The 19,800-nt window shown below is 43.2% G+C and overlaps 1 pseudogene; it reads right to left on the minus strand.

The window, feature by feature from the left end:
- Window positions 1-13,828: 13,828 nt before the first annotated feature.
- On the minus strand, window positions 13,829-13,946 carry LOC124803937 (annotated as a pseudogene).
- Between the last annotated feature and the right edge of the window lie 5,854 nt (window positions 13,947-19,800).

Consider the following 19,800-nt stretch of genomic DNA (forward strand, 5'->3'; position numbering starts at 1 on the left):
CAGGCAATAGAGCATGCACAATGTCGGCACTAGTACAGTGTATATCCACCTTTCGCAGCAATGCAGGCTGCTATTCTCCCATGGAGACAATCGTAGAGATGCTGGATGTAGTCCTGTGGAACGGCTTGCCATGCCATTTCCACCTGGCGCCTCAGTTGGACCAGCGTTCGTGCTGGACGTGCAGACCGCGTGAGACGACGCTTCATCCAGTCCCAAACATGCTCAATGGGGGACAGATCCGGAGATCTTGCTGGCCAGGGTAGTTGACTTACACCTTCTAGAGCACGTTGGGTGGTACTGGATACATGCGGACGTGCATTGTCCTGTTGGAACAGCAAGTTCCCTTGCCGGTCTAGGAATGGTAGAACGATGGGTTCGATGACGGTTTGGATGTACCGTGCACTATTCAGTGTCCCCTCGACGATCACCAGTGGTGTACGGCCAGTGTAGGAGATCGCTCCCCACACCATGATGCTGGGTGTTGGCCCTGTGTGCCTCGGTCGTATGCAGTCCTGATTGTGGTGCTCACCTGCACGGCGGCAAACACGCATACGACCATCATTGGCACCAAGGCAGAAGCGACTCTCATCGCTGAAGACGACACGTCTCCATTCGTCCCTCCATTCACGCCTGTCGCGACACCACTGGAGGCGGGCTGCACGATGTTGGGGCGTGAGCGGAAGACGGCCTAACGGTGTGCGGGACCGTAGCCCAGCTTCATGGAGACGGTTGCGAATGGTCCTCGCCGATACCCCAGGAGCAACAGTGTCCCTAATTTGCTGGGAAGTGGCGGTGCGGTCCCCTACGGCACTGCGTAGGATCCTACGGTCTTGGCGTGCATCCGTGCGTCGCTGCGGTCCGGTCCCAGGTCGACGGGCACGTGCACCTTCCGCCGACCACTGGCAACAACATCAATGTACTGTGGAGACCTCACGCCCCAGGTGTTGAGCAATTCGGCGGTACGTCCACCCGGCCTCCCGCATGCCCACTATACGCCCTCGCTCAAAGTCCGTCAACTGCACATACGGTTCACGTCCATGCTGTCGCGGCATGCTACCAGTGTTAAAGACTGCGATGGAGCTCCGTATGCCACGGCAAACTGGCTGACACTGACGGCGGCGGTGCACAAATGCTGCGCGGCTAGCGCCATTCGACGGCCAACACCGCGGTTCCTGGTGTGTCCGCTGTGCCGTGCGTGTGATCATTGCTTGTACAGCCCTCTCGCAGTGTCCGGAGCAAGTATGGTGGGTCTGACACACCGGTGTCAATGTGTTCTTTTTTCCATTTCCAGGAGTGTATTTGGAGTTGTTTAACTGGCTCCTTGCGGCGTCCATCGATCTCCACTAGCCCACTTACATAAAAAATCTCCGCACAGCCCAGAGGAGGCTGACCACCACACCATACGATCGCCCTGCTGCACCCCAGTTCACATCACTTAGGAAGACGACGAAACAATCTGGAAGCGTGATGCCCTTCGTTTCTTGAGACATCATTGAAGAAAGTTAGAGTACAAACATTTGTGAAGCATAGCTCATTAAGAAACGAGAAAAGGACCTGTCCAGTAGTATACCCTCATTATCCCCCTCGCCAAAATATCATTACGTGACGGCACAGTGCAGAACGGGGTGCCAATCGTGCAGGGGCGGAATTCTTCCCTCCCACAAACATCTAGATGCTCATACGGCACACACTGGATGGCTGGCTCAGCGCACATCAAGTTTCAGAAAGTAAATGCACTGTGTGGCATTCTCTTTGTTGTATATTTTTACTGTTCTTAGGTAGCCCCATCACATACCGTATGGAAATCAAGCGAAACATATCGTGTATAAGGAACAGTGCATTCCAGCTATTTGTGTTGTGTTTTGGCGTAATTGATACCACTCACTGTCTGAAAGCGTTACCTTTATGTCACTAAATCGTTGGTTTTCAAAAATTATCACTTCATTGTTCTCATGATCTGATGACAAGCCTACAATGACGGATTTACTGTCATTCGCATTAATCTTGTATGTTGTAGAGAATAACACCGCTTTCATAGCTGCACTTTATCATGGTAGCACCTCGACGAGTGGTGCAAACTATAGTGATAAAGAAAACCCGAAGTCTGGGAAAAAGTCTACAAGCTGACGCACTTCTGCTCCAGTGTATCAGGTGGATTATGCAATGCTGGTGGCGCAAGGGTGCATAAATTGATACGTTGGAAAAGCAAAGTCGGGAAACAATTCTGTGTCCTTCTCCGATACATCATGGTGTCTTTTAGCATGCTGACTTGATTTCTGCTGGTGCTCAGGTATATTACTTATTGCATCGGCTATGTCAGGAAGATGTTCTGCTGAGGCAGAAGTAAATGAAAACTGTGAAAACAGACGCACACAATAAACAATAATAATAATAAAAGTTGAGAGAGGTTAATGCTTTCATTCAACTGTGCGACTTTGTTTTTTATTCAGCTTGAGAGTTGTGGATCTCTGATGTGCTTCATAGGATCAGCCTTTCACTAGTGTGTACTAAACATGAGTGTCGTGTTGATCTGATCATTAATAAGCTTAGCTGTTGCGGATGAGTTGTGGGGGTATGCGACTGCAGCGCCGTAGGAATTAGCCGGCAAATTTTGGACTGTGATGTTACAGGCTGCACCTGTATCTCTGGCTCTTCTTTTTTCGGGAAAATCTGGCAACTATGTAATCTGTGCCAATTGTGGGATGACTGTGAACAGGAAAGCTGATGGAAATGCGTATGGTTCAGAGATTTCCATGGAGGTTACTGTCTGGGGGTGACGTGAAATAGCGTTACCCTGAGTCCATCTCATACAATGAAAAGACTTAACGACGGAAGAAGACAAATGAGTCTCGGAGAAAGAGAGAGAGAGGGAGAGTGATAAAGCATTAGTAGCTGCATTAAACGTTTGTTTACTTCCTTGAGTTCACATTCCTTGAAACAAATTGTGGTTAAGAAAATAGAAGAAAACTCAGAAACATAATTATTGTCTGCGTCGAGGAATAAACAACGTGTTGTCAGATTTCGTAGGGACATACACTGATAACTTTTTTTCTTCTTCGCAATATAATTTCTTTATTCCTTAACGCGTTTATTGATGGTTCTGTCAACAATTGCAGTGTTTATTAGGTGAGTCGACTACTTTCGAACCATTACAGATTCATTTTCAAGTCTGGCTTACAGCAGCTACAAAAATAGTATATAGTTCTTAATGAATATAAAAGTAGTATTACAACAAAAGTTCAGATGTGACAGAAATTAATTATGTGATTACAAACATACCTGCACTCTTTGTGCCTGATCTTAATAATAAACACTGAGCTGCAATACATGCTCTATAAGGCAAAATCAAACTAGAGATCGACGCAGCCAACAGCACGAGGAAACTTTCGATGGCGCTACCGTCGCGCGTCGCGTACAACAGCAGATCCATAGCCACTGGGCGTGTAGCGTTTTAAAATGGGGATGTGTCTAAGCACCGTTTATAAACCTGAAATCGGGATAGTAAATGACAACTGCAAATGTACAGATATTACACAAATGCAATATTAGTGTGACGTCTACTCGTTACACATTTGAAGAGAAGACAAGCTTTTCATGTTTCAGTACGCGTCAACGACCAATAAACGTACCGAATTAAAATAGGAGGCATTGCAGCGCTTTTACTAAGCAGTCACGTGTAACATAAAGAACAATGAAACAAATCGCAATTTTTGCTCCATCAGAAATTCTGCGCCGTACATACAGATGGCTGTCCTCCAAAAGCCTACATACATATGGTTTACATACATAAAGCATTTAAAAACAATAATATCGTTTCTAACCAGTACTTTTAGCAAAAAACAGTTACATAATCCTTCTATAACAACGTCTTATAGCACAGAATCCTTACTAAGTCTCGTCTTGCGCGGCCGCTTTGAAATCACTATGTCCTGTACTGAAACTGAGTGTCTGTTCATGCGAGTCCTGTTGTGAATTAGAAGACGAATACTGAAATACAGGTACTCAAGCATTTTACGTAATTTCAAACAATTATGCGTTACTGGTCACGCATGCTGTATGAACAACCTTTTTCATGTAGTGCCCCTATGATCACGCCACCCTATACACACATCACCTGACATGCTGATCCAATTAAAAATGCACTTAAACGCTCTCCTGCGAAACATTGTTTCAGATTCATTCATCCTTATCCAACATGTTTGCTGGCTTAATATGCATCTCTAATTACAGATTACACTCAAATGATATAATATCCACTAGAAAGCACTCTCGTGCGCAACATTGTGTTTTGTGTTATACAGTGAGCAGTACTTTCCTGTTTAATCGCTGTGAGATCATCATATACTACTTTTGGACCTAGCGTGGTAATTAAAACTGAAAGGGCCGTTGTATGTAGCTGCATGCGAAAACCCACGTACCTTTAACTGAAAACGAAATAAATTAAAACTTAAAATTAATAAAATTTAGGAAGACAAGAAATATTTTTTTATAAAAATTTAAAAATCAGGCTGTTGTCCACCGTCTGTGTACGAGCATTTTGCACGTCAGCTGCACACATTACATTGAAACCATTTATCCTAGACATCATGCTATACAAACCTTAGACTCTGTTAATATCCTTGCATAACATTATCGGGAAACGGCACTGTGGCCCCCTACGGCGTCGTAAAGACACTGGTGACATTGAGTGGGAGTCCAATGAAATGTCCAGATCTTGATAAATACATGGGTAGGCACTTGTCAAAGTGCGTGTTATTAATCAGTTCCAGAAATCAAAAAAAGAGAAGTCACTGCATGTCCCAGATCATTTTGCGGAGCTTGAGTATACAATTATAAACCCTGGTTGGTCAACCGACATATCCACTTACTGTAGCTAATAGGATTTTGTTCAAACCCCAATACACCTCAGGTAACGCAACCATAACAAATGTACAACGTAGTCGTTTAACACTGTATGTGTTCAGCCATTGTGTACCTGTCTGTAGCTTGTAGTTCTCAAATCACCATTTAGGGAAACTAATCCTTAGGCTGTACTTTTAAAAACATGCAAACGTACTAAGAAGAAACATTTGTGCGTCGTGAGTATATTGCACGGCGTATCATCAACATTGTTGTAATGCGTACCCCCGCCTATGCAGCGATCAGGGTGTTAAAGTTCATTCACTATGAGATCTGATAAAGTGGTAAGAAATAATACGACGTACAACACCAGTGGCTTGCATGTGAAGCGTGGTATAGTTAGTCACGCCTCATGTCTATATCATCACATTATTACTACGCCATGTGCATGTGTGCGTTATAGGGACTCATTTACTATGATCCCTGCCTATGTATGTTTCTCGTCGAAAGAGGAGCCCTGATACATAATGGTATTAATGAAACAAGAGACTACCTGTGACTCAAGCAATAAGTTGTCCCCATATCCAAATTAAAATGTACTCTAGACGAATATTGTGTGTGCCATTCGACGCGCAGCTTATCATGGTGCTACCTAAGCGGGCTCTACTTTATTGCCCTAAATTTCTCTTCTAAAAAGGTCGAAATATTATACCTAAAATCGGATTACTCATTGAGATGTTCATCTGGCTCCTTTACATTATGTTTGTAAATTTCCCATTCCTCTAAAATATCTAGCTTCATTCTTTTTGGTGCCTTGTGCAGTATTTCCAGAACGTCTTCTATTCTACCCGCTTTGTGTTTAGTGGCAATTAAATGCTGTCCAACGTCAGGCTTGTTATTGGAGCCAATGTGGTCCCTGAATCGTGTTAGAAAGCTTCAGCCAGTCTGACCTATGTAATAACTATCACAGGCTCCACATTTCAATGTATACACTCCTGACGCTTCAAGTTTTGATCTACGCTTCCTCATTTTATCTGCAACTTTGTGTCTTAGCCCTTGTTGTAGCGGCCCGGAGGTACGGAATGCGATTCTATATTCCTTATGAAACGCATGCGCCAGTTTTTGAGATAAGGGGCCTTGATATTGTAAAGTGATAAATTTCTTATCTTTATCCTTCTGTGACATATTACGTGATTGCTTTTTTAAAATATGTCTGACTATGCCGCATTTAAACACATTGGTCACCGCTACCTGCTTTAAGATATTCAGCTCACCCTCTACTTCTTCCTCCTCAAATGGTGGTTTCAATAGACGCGATATCGTGGCGTTGAAGTAGGCTTTCTTATGTTGCTGGAGATGGTTAGAACTTTCATTAAGTATTTCGTCAATATCTGTGGGTTTACGGTAAATCGCAAAGCTAAGTTTATCGTCAAGCCTGGTCAGTGCCAAATCTAAAAATTTAATTTTCCTGTCTTTCTCGACCTCTAGTGTGTACCTAATACCGCTAAACTGTTGGTTGCAGACGGAGTGCAGATGAATCAAATCGTTCTTATCACCTTACAAATGTATCGTCCACGAACCGTTTGTATAATATTAACTTTCGTGCCCTCCAGAAAATACCTTAGTTTCAATGCCGTGAACGAAAATGTATTACACCATTCGAGTGTAATCCGTAATTAGAGATGTATATTAAGCCAGCAACCATGTTGGATCAAAATGTTTGTATCTGAACCAGTGTTTCGTAGGAGAGCATTTAAGAGCATCTGTAATTGGAGTACATTATGTCAAATCATGATGTGTGTGTCTGCAGGTTGGCGTGATCATAGGGGCACTATATGAAAAAGATTGTTCATGCAGCATGCATGGCCAGTAACGCAAAGCTGTTTGGAATTACGTAAAATGCTTCAGTATCCGTATTTCAGTATTCGTCCTCTGTAAATCACAAGTATTCGCATAAACAGTTACGTACTTTGAGTACAGGGCAAGGCGATTTCAAAGTGGTCGGGATGGCCTGAGGTAGTAATGATTCGGCGCTATGAGACGCTGTTTTAATAGGACTATGTACCTGTTTTTTACTAAACGTATTGGCTAAACTAACGATATCTACATCTACATCTACATCCATACTCCGCAAGCCACCTGACCGTGTGTGGCGGAGGGTACCTTGAGTACCTCTATCGGTTCTCCCTTCTCGTATTGTTCGTGGAAAGAAAGATTGTCGGTATGCCTCTGTGTGGGCTCTAATCTCTCTGATTTTATCCTTATGGTCTCTTCGCGAGATATACGTAGGAGGGAGCAATATACTGCTTGACTCCTCGGTGAAGGTATGTTCTCGAAACTTCAACAGAAGCCCGTACCGAGCTACTGAGGGCCGGCCGTGGTGGCCGAGCAGTTCTAGGCGCTACAGTCTGGAGCCGCGCGACCGCTACGGTCGCAGGTTCGAACTCTGCTTCGGGCATGGATATGTGTGATGTCCTTAGGTTAGTTAGGTTTAAGTAGTTCTAAGTTCTAGGGGACTGATGACCTCAGAAGTTAAGTCCAATAGTGCTCAGAGCCATTTGAACCATTTCAACGAGCTACTGAGCGTCTCTCTTGCAGAGTCTTCCACTGGAGTTTATCTATCATCTCCGTAACGCTTTCGCGATTACTAAATAATCCTTTAATGAAGCGCGCTGCTCTCCGTTGGGTCTTCTCTATGTCTTCTATCAATCCTATCTGGTACGGATCCCAAACCGGTTAGCAGTATTCAAGCAGCGGGCGAACAAGTGTACTGTAACCTACTTCCGTTGTTTTCGGACTGCATTTCCTTAGGATTCTTCCAATGAATCTCAGTCTGGCATCTGCTTTACCGACGATTAATTTTATATGGTCAGTCCATTTTAAATCACTCCTAATGCCTACTCCCAGATAATTTATGGAAAGCACCAGTTTGCTTTTGTTCTACAATATTATTTTTATTGCTAACCGGTTTTCGGCTTACAAGGCCATCTTCAGGCATTTACTGAGTATTATCACCAAAGAAGTTAAATGTTAGCAGACAACACTTCCTAATCATAGATAATTTCTTGTTCTGACGCAAAAATACGTCGTGAATAAGATCACTTACACTTTGACGAACTTCTCGATCGAAAACATCGAACTCACACGGGTGTAACTTAGATGTGATTGCCATATGTACCACTTTTAGATGTGTACACACGTTGTCACGAACACGATACCATTTCTTCATTTCTTCCTTTATCCACGTGTATCTTGCGACGTCAACGGCTTTGTTTGCTGCGGCGGATGTTCCTCTTGACTTTATGGAGACGTATTTTGGCGTGATTTTGCGTTGCAAACACTGTTTTTTAAATCAAATGTGTTGTGTTGATTTAGCTTTTTGTCTCAGTAATCTACTATAAAAGACGGATAATTGTGCTGTTGTGGCACATTTTATCATATTAACAGAATCTTCCGTCGGTTCTTGGTAGAACAACATTATAATAATAAATGAAAAGCACCAGTTTGCTTTTGTTCTACAATATTATTTTTATTGCTAACCGGTTTTCGGCTTACAAGGCCATCTTCAGGCATTTACTGAGTATTATCACCAAAGAAGTTAAATGTTAGCAGACACCACTTCCTAATCATAGATAATTTCTTGTTCTGACGCAAAAATACGTCGTGAATAAGATCACTTACACTTTGACGAACTTCTCAATCGAAAACATCGAACTCACACGGGTGTAACTTAGATGTGATTGCCATATGTACCACTTTTAGATGTGTACACACGTTGTCACGAACACGATACCATTTCTTCATTTCTTCCTTTATCCACGTGTATCTTGCGACGTCAACGGCTTTGTTTGCTGCGGCGGATGTTCCTCTTGACTTTATGGAGACGTATTTTGGCGTGATTTTGCGTTGCAAACACTGTTTGTTAAATCAAATGTGTTGTGTTGATTTAGCTTTTTGTCTCAGTAATCTACTATAAAAGACGGATAATTGTGCTGTTGTGGCACATTTTATCATATTAACAGAATCTTCCGTCGGTTCTTGGTAGAACAACATTATAATAATAAATGAAAAGCGCCAGTTTGCTTTTGTTCTACAATATTATTTTTATTGCTAACCGGTTTTCGGCTTACAAGGCCATCTTCAGGCATTTACTGAGTATTATCACCAAAGAAGTTAAATGTTAGCAGACAACACTTCCTAATCATAGATAATTTCTTGTTCTGACGCAAAAATACGTCGTGAATAAGATCACTTACACTTTGACGAACTTCTCGATCGAAAACATCGAACTCACACGGGTGTAACTTAGATGTGATTGCCACATGTACCACTTTTAGATGTGTACACACGTTGTCACGAACACGATACCATTTCTTCATTTCTTCCTTTATCCACGTGTATCTTGCGACGTCAACGGCTTTGTTTGCTGCGGCGGATGTTCCTCTTGACTTTATGGAGACGTATTTTGGCGTGATTTTGCGTTGCAAACACTGTTTGTTAAATCAAATGTGTTGTGTTGATTTAGCTTTTTGTCTCAGTAATCTACTATAAAAGACGGATAATATGATAAAATGTGCCACAACAGCACAATTATCCGTCTTTTATAGTAGATTACTGAGACAAAAAGCTAAATCAACACAACACATTTGATTTAACAAACAGTGTTTGCAACGCAAAATCACGCCAAAATACGTCTCCATAAAGTCAAGAGGAACATCCGCCGCAGCAAACAAAGCCGTTGACGTCGCAAGATACACGTGGATAAAGGAAGAAATGAAGAAATGGTATCGTGTTCGTGACAACGTGTGTACACATCTAAAAGTGGTACATATGGCAATCACATCTAAGTTACACCCGTGTGAGTTCGATGTTTTCGATCGAGAAGTTCGTCAAAGTGTAAGTGATCTTATTCACGACGTATTTTTGCGTCAGAACAAGAAATTATCTATGATTAGGAAGTGTTGTCTGCTAACATTTAACTTCTTTGGTGATAATACTCAGTAAATGCCTGAAGATGGCCTTGTAAGCCGAAAACCGGTTAGCAATAAAAATAATATTGTAGAACAAAAGCAAACTGGTGCTTTTCATTTATTATTATAATGTTGTTCTACCAAGAACCGACGGAAGATTCTGTTAATATGATAAAATGTGCCACAACAGCACAATTATCCGTCTTTTATAGTAGATTACTGAGACAAAAAGCTAAATCAACACAACACATTTGATTTAACAAACAGTGTTTGCAACGCAAAATCACGCCAAAATACGTCTCCATAAAGTCAAGAGGAACATCCGCCGCAGCAAACAAAGCCGTTGACGTCGCAAGATACACGTGGATAAAGGAAGAAATGAAGAAATGGTATCGTGTTCGTGACAACGTGTGTACACATCTAAAAGTGGTCATATGGCAATCACATCTAAGTTACACCCGTGTGAGTTCGATGTTTTCGATCGAGAAGTTCGTCAAAGTGTAAGTGATCTTATTCACGACGTATTTTTGCGTCAGAACAAGAAATTATCTATGATTAGGAAGTGTTGTCTGCTAACATTTAACTTCTTTGGTGATAATACTCAGTACATGCCTGAAGATGGCCTTGTAAGCCGAAAACCGGTTAGCAATAAAAATAATATTGTAGAACAAAAGCAAACTGGTGCTTTTCATTTATTATTATAATGTTGTTCTACCAAGAACCGACGGAAGATTCTGTTAATATGATAAAATGTGCCACAACAGCACAATTATCCGTCTTTTATAGTAGATTACTGAGACAAAAAGCTAAATCAACACAACACATTTGATTTAACAAACAGTGTTTGCAACGCAAAATCACGCCAAAATACGTCTCCATAAAGTCAAGAGGAACATCCGCCGCAGCAAACAAAGCCGTTGACGTCGCAAGATACACGTGGATAAAGGAAGAAATGAAGAAATGGTATCGTGTTCGTGACAACGTGTGTACACATCTAAAAGTGGTACATATGGCAATCACATCTAAGTTACACCCGTGTGAGTTCGATGTTTTCGATCGAGAAGTTCGTCAAAGTGTAAGTGATCTTATTCACGACGTATTTTTGCGTCAGAACAAGAAATTATCTATGATTAGGAAGTGTTGTCTGCTAACATTTAACTTCTTTGGTGATAATACTCAGTAAATGCCTGAAGATGGCCTTGTAAGCCGAAAACCGGTTAGCAATAAAAATAATATTGTAGAACAAAAGCAAACTGGTGCTTTTCATTTATTATTATAATGTTGTTCTACCAAGAACCGACGGAAGATTCTGTTAATATAATTTATGGAATTAACTGCTTCCAGTTGCTGACCTGCTATATTGTAGCTAAATGATAAAGGATCTCTCTTTCTATGATTTCGCAGCACATTACACTTGTCTACATTGAGATTCAATTACCATTCCCTGCACCATGCGTCAATTCGTTGCAGATCCTCCTGCATTTCAGTACAATTTTCCATTGTTACAACCTCTCGATATACTACAGCATCATCCGCAAAAAGCTTCAGTGAGTTTCCGATGTTATCCACAAGGTCATTTATTTATATATTGTGAATAGCAACGGTCCTACGACGCTCCCCTGCGGCACACCTGGAATCACTCTTACTTCGGAAGACTTCTCTCCATTGAGAATGACATGTTGCGTTCTGTTATTAAGGAACTCTTCAATCCAATCACACAATTGTCTGATAGTCCATATGCTCTTACTTTGTTCATTAAACGACTGTGGGGAACTGTATCGAACGCCTTGCGGAAGTCAAGAAACACGGCGTATACCTGGGAACCCGTGTCTATAGCCCTCTGAGTCTCGTGGACGAATAGTGCGAGCTGGGTTTCACACGATCGTCCTTTTCGAAACCCATGCTGATTCCTGCAGAGTAGATTTCTAGTCTCCAGAAAAGTCATTATACTCGAACATAACACGTGTTCCAAAATTCTACAACTGATCGACGTTAGAGATATAGGTCTATAGTTCTGCACATCTGTTCGACGTCCCTTCTTGAAAACGGGGATGACCTGTGCTCTTTTCCAACCTATTGGAACGCTGCGCTCTTCTAGAGACTTACAGTACACCGCTGCAAGAAGGGGGGCAAGTTCCTTCTCGTACTCTGTGTAAAATCGAACTGGTATCCCATCAGGTCCAGCGGCCTTTCCTCTTTTGAGCAATTTTAATTGTTTTTCTATCCCTCTGTCATCTAATTCGATATCTACCATTTTGTCATCTGTGCGACAACCTATAGAAGGAACTACAGTGCAGTCTTCCTCTGTGAAACAGCTTTGGTCACGTAGGGTCTGGACATTTTGTTTTGATCCACCTACCGCTTTGACATAAGACCAAAATTTCTTCGGCTTTTCTGCCAAGTCAGTACATAGAACTTTACTTTCGAATTCATTGAACGCCTCTCGCAAAGCCCTCCTCACACTACATTTCGTTTCGTGTAATTTTTGTTGTCTGCAAGGCTTTGGCTTTGTTTATGTTTGCTGTGAAGTTCCCTTTGCTTCCGTAGCAGTTTTCTAACTAGATTGTTGTAACACGGCGGCTCGTTTCCATCTCTTACGATCTTGCTTGGCACATACTCATCTAATGCATATTGTACGATATGTATTGTTTGTAAATGTTTCATGTATGTAAATTCGTATATGTGTTTAGACTTTTCGAGGACAGCCATCTGTCTGTACGAATCAGAATTTGTGATGGAGTAAGAAGTGTGATTTGTTTCTTTGTTCTTAATATTACATGTGACACGTTGGTAAAGCGCTGCAATGCCTCCTATTTTAATTAGATGCGTCTACTGACCGTGGTGGCGCACTAGAAGATGAAATGCTTGTTTTCTGTTCACATCAGACACCATGCAGAATCCGCAGCTGTGAAACGTTATATGTAAATTGAAGGTGATCACTGATTCAGCTGCAGGGGACATTACGAGGAATCTGCGGCGACGAGCGAAAATGTGTACCAGACCGAGGTACATGGGGTCAGACGTACTTATGCATCCGCAATGAAGGAGGTGGATATATTGCCCAGCTGGCCGTATCAAATTACATCAATGCATGGTGTCTGTTCTGGAAAATAGATCCACTTTCTTCACTGCGAATGCACAAATGCATATGATTCTTTGTGGGAACCTCAAAGTAGCGAATGGTAGTAAAATGGACAACGACTTTGGATAGGTAGCGCTCGATGTGTATGTGGATCGGCCCTGAGGCATATCGATATAGTCCGCGTATTGGCGGTAACGCTATGTCCTGGGTGGCGTACTGCTTAACGAACCTGCCTAATTAACAGGAGATCCCAGGTTCGATTCTTGGTTCGGTAAACATTTTCGCTCGTCGCCGCTGATTCCGCGTTATGTCCAGCTGCGTGTGACAGCAGTAATCCCCTTCAATTTAGACATACTGTTGGCTGACATCCTTTCGATTTGGACCTGGTAACAGACATGTGTGGATTGTGGCATTCAAATGGTTCAAATGGCTCTGAGCACTATGGGGCTTAGAACTACTTAAACCTAACTAACCTAAGGACATCACACACATCCATGCCCGAGGCAGGATTCGAACCTGCGACCGTAGCAGTCGCGCAGTTCCGGACTGAAGCGCCTAGAACCGCTCGGCCACACCGTCCGGCTGTGGCATTCATCCTGTAAACATTTATATAGCATGTTTTGCGATCAGTGTTTGTGACTGAGACCAGACACTGTCAGTGCAGGTATGTTTGTCTTCAGATAATTAATTTCTGTCACATTCCAACTTTTTATTGTAATATCATTTTTGTAATCACTGTTCAGTGACAGCACTCCGTCTTCAGGCCACAAGTGGCCCATTGGGACCATCCGACCGCCGTGTCATCTTCAGATAAGGATGCAGTTAGGAGGGGCGTGTGGTCAGCACACCGCTCTCCCGGTCGTTATGATGGTTTTCTGTGACTGGAGCCGCTACTGTTCGGTCGATTGGCTTCATGAGGCTGAGGTACCCCGAAAAATGGCAACAGCGCATGGCGGTCCGGATGGGCACCCATCCAAGTGCCTGCCACGCCCGACAGCGCTTAACTTCGGTGATCTCACGGGAACCGGTGTATCCACTGCGGCAAGGTCGTTGCCCGTTCAGTGACAACTAAGTAATATTTTTGTAGCCTTAGTAGGTCAGGCTTGAAAATGAACCTGTAAGGATTCGAAACTAGTCTCCGAATAAATACTGCAAGTGTTAATAGAACCATCAATAAATGCTTTAAGGAATTTAAATAACGGTGCTGTTCCCCGTCAATGAAATACTGAAACTGAAGAATACAAAGTAATTTCTTTAATTCTGAATAACAATATATAACTTATTTAACAGTTTTCATTCTCTTGCCAAAGAGCAAAAACATGTAACAAAAAGAGTGATTCGATGATACACAGGAAAGTAGTGTGTGATACCGAAGAGGTACTGCAGCAGCTATCATCTCCCAGTTATCTCAAGTATATCTGTAACGAATTGGACGCACAAATTCCTCTATTTATTCGTAAAGTTTAGGCTTCAGGCCTGAAATAACTAAAATTTACCGCATTTTAGAATATTCTAACGATACCACATCGTCTGAATCGGATCCTCCCTCTTGACCTTCGACCAAGTTTTCTTTTTCAAAAAAAAAGAAGCATAATGATCCAAACTCTTTAACAGGAGTTACTTTCGAGTGGTCACTGAATAGTATTCCAAAGCTCTAAGGAAGCAGTTGTTAGATACAGCGCCGGCCGCGGTGGTCGTGCGGTTCTAGGCGCTCCAGTCCGGAGCCGCGCTGCTGCTACGGTCGCAGGTTCGAATCCTGCCTCGGGCATGGATGTATGTGATGTCCTTAGGTTAGTTAGGTTTAATTAGTTCTAAGTTCTAGAGGACTGATGACCACAGCAGTTGAGTCCTATAGTGCTCAGAGCCATTTTTTTTGTTAGATACATGCTCTCGTAGGTAATCTACCGTATTTGACAGTTCCTAAAGAGCTGACATCTACTTCGATTTGTTTGTCGACGTAAGTGCAGCAACATTAGAAACCTTATAAAAATGTAGACGCTTTTATAGGTGAGTGGGCCCGTTGCAAGTAAAGAGAAGGATATGAGATAAACAAAAGAAAGTCTGAACGAGACCACCTGGCATAATTGCCAAAGCCGAGGCCCCCCGCCCCCATCACCCCATAAAACTACCATCCTGCAATTTTCCGCACACAGATTTTGAAAATTTTACGTATTTTGCGAGAAGGTTTAATACAAATGAAGCATCATGAAAACATTACTTAAATGAAGTATACGATGAATAACATTTCACCAAAAATTTAAATGTATTAAATAAATTACAAATTACATAAACTTTCTAAAAAATTCGAAGTAAGACAAAAATCTGTGTTTTGTTGTTTGTGGAAGTTGTGGTACACTGATTCTAGTATAAGTATCGGGTGGTTATAATGAAAGTGCAGTAACTTACGGAGGCCCAGTGTGGGCTGTAATTATCACATGACAACAAAGCTTGGTAGATATGTTAATGCGTTGGTAAGGAGCCGTTTTACGCTGGAAAAGAAGTTACTTCAAGTTTCGGCCACCAGATGCAAATGTGGTGCTGTGAAAGCAACAAAGTATAGAAATGTTTCCATGTGTAATGGACGAGAGACGGGACGTGGGCAGAAGAGGTCAAACAACTGAGAATGGCATAATGTTGGTTCTATTGTTAACCACCGCTTACACGGTTTGTTCATTATGAACACCAGAGACGTCGACAAGATACTGCAACCGTAAAACGACGTGATCAACAGTTGCTGCCAGCGGTTTCGGTGGAATATGAACAACGTGTTCCTGTGTACTGGCCCTCAGATCAGGATCCTAAACACTTTCTAGATATCCACAGAGCCAAAAGTCACATAGATTCAGATCAGGTCATCTTGCAGGCAATGCGTCTGCAAAACCTCTGGAGATACACGCTCGTGGAAGGTTGCATTAAGCAGATGTTTCACTGGGCGAGCGACAGGAGGTGTTGCCCCATCTTGCATGATAACAGTGGTTTCCACACAGCATCTCTCTTCTAAAGAAGGAATGACATGCTGCACCAAAATGCCTCGGTAACGTGCAGATGTCTCCATACACCTGACAGGCCCCCTGACTGTCTTCTCTTCAAAAAAGGGACCCAGAATAAAAGCGTATGTAATTCCACGCCACACAGTCACATACGGCAAGTGCATTGGCTCTTCGTGCACGACACGTGGTTTAATACTACCCCAAATTCGGAAATTCTGTGTATTCACTGCACCCTGTAGTGTAAAATCTGCCTCGTCGCTTCACAGAATATTGCCTGGCTACACGTTATCAACTTCGATCTGTACCGGAAAGCGAAGAGCAAATTCAGAACGTTGCAGAAGATCATGATGTTTCGGCTGCTGCACCATCTGGCCGCAGAACTTTCTATACTATTGACCATATGTTGGTCAATTCTCGTGCCACTGCACGGCCACTAGCACTAGCCAGGACATATGTTGCATGTTTCTTTTTTATTTGTTTAATCGTATGGCTAGGGCCCCCCGTCGGGCAGACCGTTCACCGGATGCCGGTCTTTCAACTTGACGCCACTTCGTCGACCTGCAGCAGATGGGGATGATAGGATGATGATGAGAACAGCACAACACCCAGTCCCTGTGCAAAGAAAATTCCCCGACCCAGTCGGGAATCGAACCCGGGCCCAGAGGACTGACAATCCGTCACGCTGACCATTCAGCTACCGGGGGGGGGGGGGGGGGGGGAGACATGCTGCATGGTCGATTACAGCAACAGCAACCTCATCAGTAATTCCACCGCGATAGGATGCCATCCTCTTCCAGGGCCACACCAAGCTCAACCGTGATTTCGAATTTCATTACCATCTTCTTTAAACCATTTAATGGCATCGTGCCTCTTCTCAGACCTTTCAGTCGGCGATACTGCTCAATGCAGCACTGTAACTACTGCCGTTCAAGTAAGAGGGTTCACTAACAGCCCACGGCCTGTCTTCTCGATAGCCACACGGGTCACTCACGCTGTGGCTGGTCAAATGACAGCGTGGACAGTCACACAATTAGTTTACAGCGCCAGATTTGCACCTGGTGGCCAAACCTGGAACTAATTATTCCCAACGTAAGTCCATTCCTCATTAACGCATTAGCATATCTAACAAGTTTCGCTGTCTTACCATAAATACCGCCCACATTGGACCTCCGTCAGTAGTTGCATTTTAATTACATTCACCTGGTATAATAAAGAAGAGAATTTATTCGCTGCTCATAAATTATTAATAATATAATACATATACGTGCCGGAAACTGGGCTCCGAGGACAGTCGTACAGGTGCTTGGTGGTTTGTTAGGCTCCACATTCGCTTAAAGTTGATGGGTCACCAAGGTAGTTCCATTTGACCACACTATACTTTTTTTCTTCCTGCTCCACTCCTTAGTCTGTTGAGGGACTGACACGTTTCCCATTCCAGATTTTGATCTGGGGTTAGGGCATACGAAGGTGGCATCCATAACGCGATATTTGCTTTTCTGGTTGTCCACAAGTTTTGTCGTGCCATTGACGGTGATGCACTGTCATTGACGGAAATTTACTGAAAGTTCTTCCTAGATTTCAGCTCCTTAGGGGAGGTGGGTGTTCAAATGGTTCAAATGGCTCTGAGCACTATGGGACTCAACAGCTATGGTCATCAGTCCCCTAGAACTTAGAACTACTTAAACCTAACTAACCTAAGGACAGCACACAACACCCAGTCATCACGAGGCAGAGAAAATCCCTGACCCCGCCGGGAATCGAACCCGGGAACCCGGGCGTGGGGGAGGTGGGTGTCCATGAAATGGGTGAGCAGCGTTTAGTTCCACTTTACGTGCCTCTGTGCTTGCGTCAACCCCCGGTCTTATGTGTGAGGAGCTACCCTCACCAGCTGAAGAGTTAACAGGTAGGCGTCGCTTTCAAGCATCCTGATGGTATTCAATATGTTAAAGGCAACATCCATATGTCTGCAATGAACAGAACTGTACCAAACAGGTCAGACGTATTCAGCGGCAGAGTAACATAACGCAAATGCCAATGTTCTGAGTCCTACCGCTTGGGCGCCCCACCCATTACTTTAGAGGTTTCTGATGATGCTGTTGCCGGCGGATATCTTTCCCTTTAGGCAGTGCTTCCTGAATGTAAGCTCACGGTCCAGAGTGACCCCCAGATATTTTGAATGATGATAGTGCTGCTCGTTTTCAGGTAGTTAATTGGGTAGTATGCCGCGAGAGTGTGAAGTACATTTGTTAGATACCTTCCTATTGTTTCGAAATCTTTGGCTTGAGATATTAGCGCCAGATCGTCAGCACAGATGAAGCTTTTTGTGTTAAGAAATTGATCGTTACTGCAGGTATTGAAAAAGATAGGTGCTTAGACGCTACCTTGGCGCAGACCGCTTTTTTGTTTTCTCAATCTATTTTTCTTACCGTCTAGCTCGACACAGAATCTACGGTCCTAAGGGAGAGTTCCTATGAAGCTGATGTGATATTGTGCTGCGCAGCATCATAAGCTGCAGAGAGATCCGCAAATACTGCTCCTGTGACATAACTCCGCTCAAAACCATCCTCGATATTCTGTGTCATATTGAGGATTTCTACTGCACAATTTTTAATGCGTCTAAATCCAGCTTGTTGTGGGATCAGTTCTGGCTCGGTGACAGGGCTGAGATGATTAAGCAACATTCTTTCGAGGATTTTATAGAGACAGCACAACATAGATACAGGGCGAAAGTTCTTGGCATCGCAAGCTGTCTCGCCGGGTTTCTGTGTGGCGATGATCTTTGTCCTATTCCAGATTTTAGGAATCTGCTGTCGTGCTAGAAAGTTATTATAGAATTCCAGTAGTCGTCCCATGGCCACAGGGTGAAAATGCTTTACGTGCTCCACCAATAAATTGTCAAGTTCTGGTACTTTCCCGGATTTACACTTTTTAATAGCAGCTTTCAGTTCTTCCAAAATAAACTTAGTGGACAGTAAGTTTGTTTCTGGATGTTGCCGGTTAATCTCTATTTTATCTTTCTTCCTCCAGTTTTCCCATTTAGCATCACCTGGTGGGGGACTTGATTTGGAGTAACATTGACTCTTACTTTGGGTTTAGTAGAGTCATTACTGAGTCGTCTGAGCAGTTGCCAAGCTTTCCTACTACTCTTAGACAAGTCAATACTCTCTACCGTCTCAGTCATCGATTTTGTTTGGCTTTCGCCAGTTCCTGGGATAGTGTTTGTTCTGGCTTTACTGTAGACCGGCAGGGGTGGCCGAGCGGTTCTAGGCGCTACAGTCTGGAACCGTGCGACCGCTACGGTCGCAGGTTCGAATCCTGACTAGGGCATGGATGTATGTGATGTCCTTAGGTTAGTTAGGTTAAAGCAGTTCTAAGTTCTAGGGGACTGATGACCTCAGAGGTAAGTCTCATAGTGCTCAGAGCCATTTGTACCATTTTTTTACTGTATCCGTATCGAACGGCTCCTCATCAAACAGTCTACGATATTCTTTCAGTTTTGACATTCACACCCGGAATGTATGTTGTACGGCAGGTTCTGTGGATCGAAGCGCGAGAGCATCTTTTCACAGCGCCTACAAAACGATCATGGAAGGTATAGGTTCGATGCTTAGTATTGCCTCATCCAGAGTTTCCTCTAGTTGGCCTTCGTAAAGCTGAACCGCCTACGGAACGCGATCACCTGTGATTTAACAGGCGCAAACGCTTTACAGCAGACTGGCCTATGTTGGGTGCCAGGTACAGGTGATGATAAAGTCTTCAGTGACGAGAAAGGGCGTCGCTAGCGAAAACTATGTCTGGATTATATCCCCTTCTCCAGCGGCTTCTGTTATATAAGGATGGTAACCTGCAGTGTAAGAGAGTTAATCTTTTGCAATCAGCCCACTTCAGTATCTCCTCTCCGTTTAGGTCATTGACTTCG

This window comes from Schistocerca piceifrons, chromosome 6, assembly GCF_021461385.2.
Source record: "Schistocerca piceifrons isolate TAMUIC-IGC-003096 chromosome 6, iqSchPice1.1, whole genome shotgun sequence".
Lineage (NCBI taxonomy): Eukaryota > Metazoa > Arthropoda > Insecta > Orthoptera > Acrididae > Schistocerca > Schistocerca piceifrons.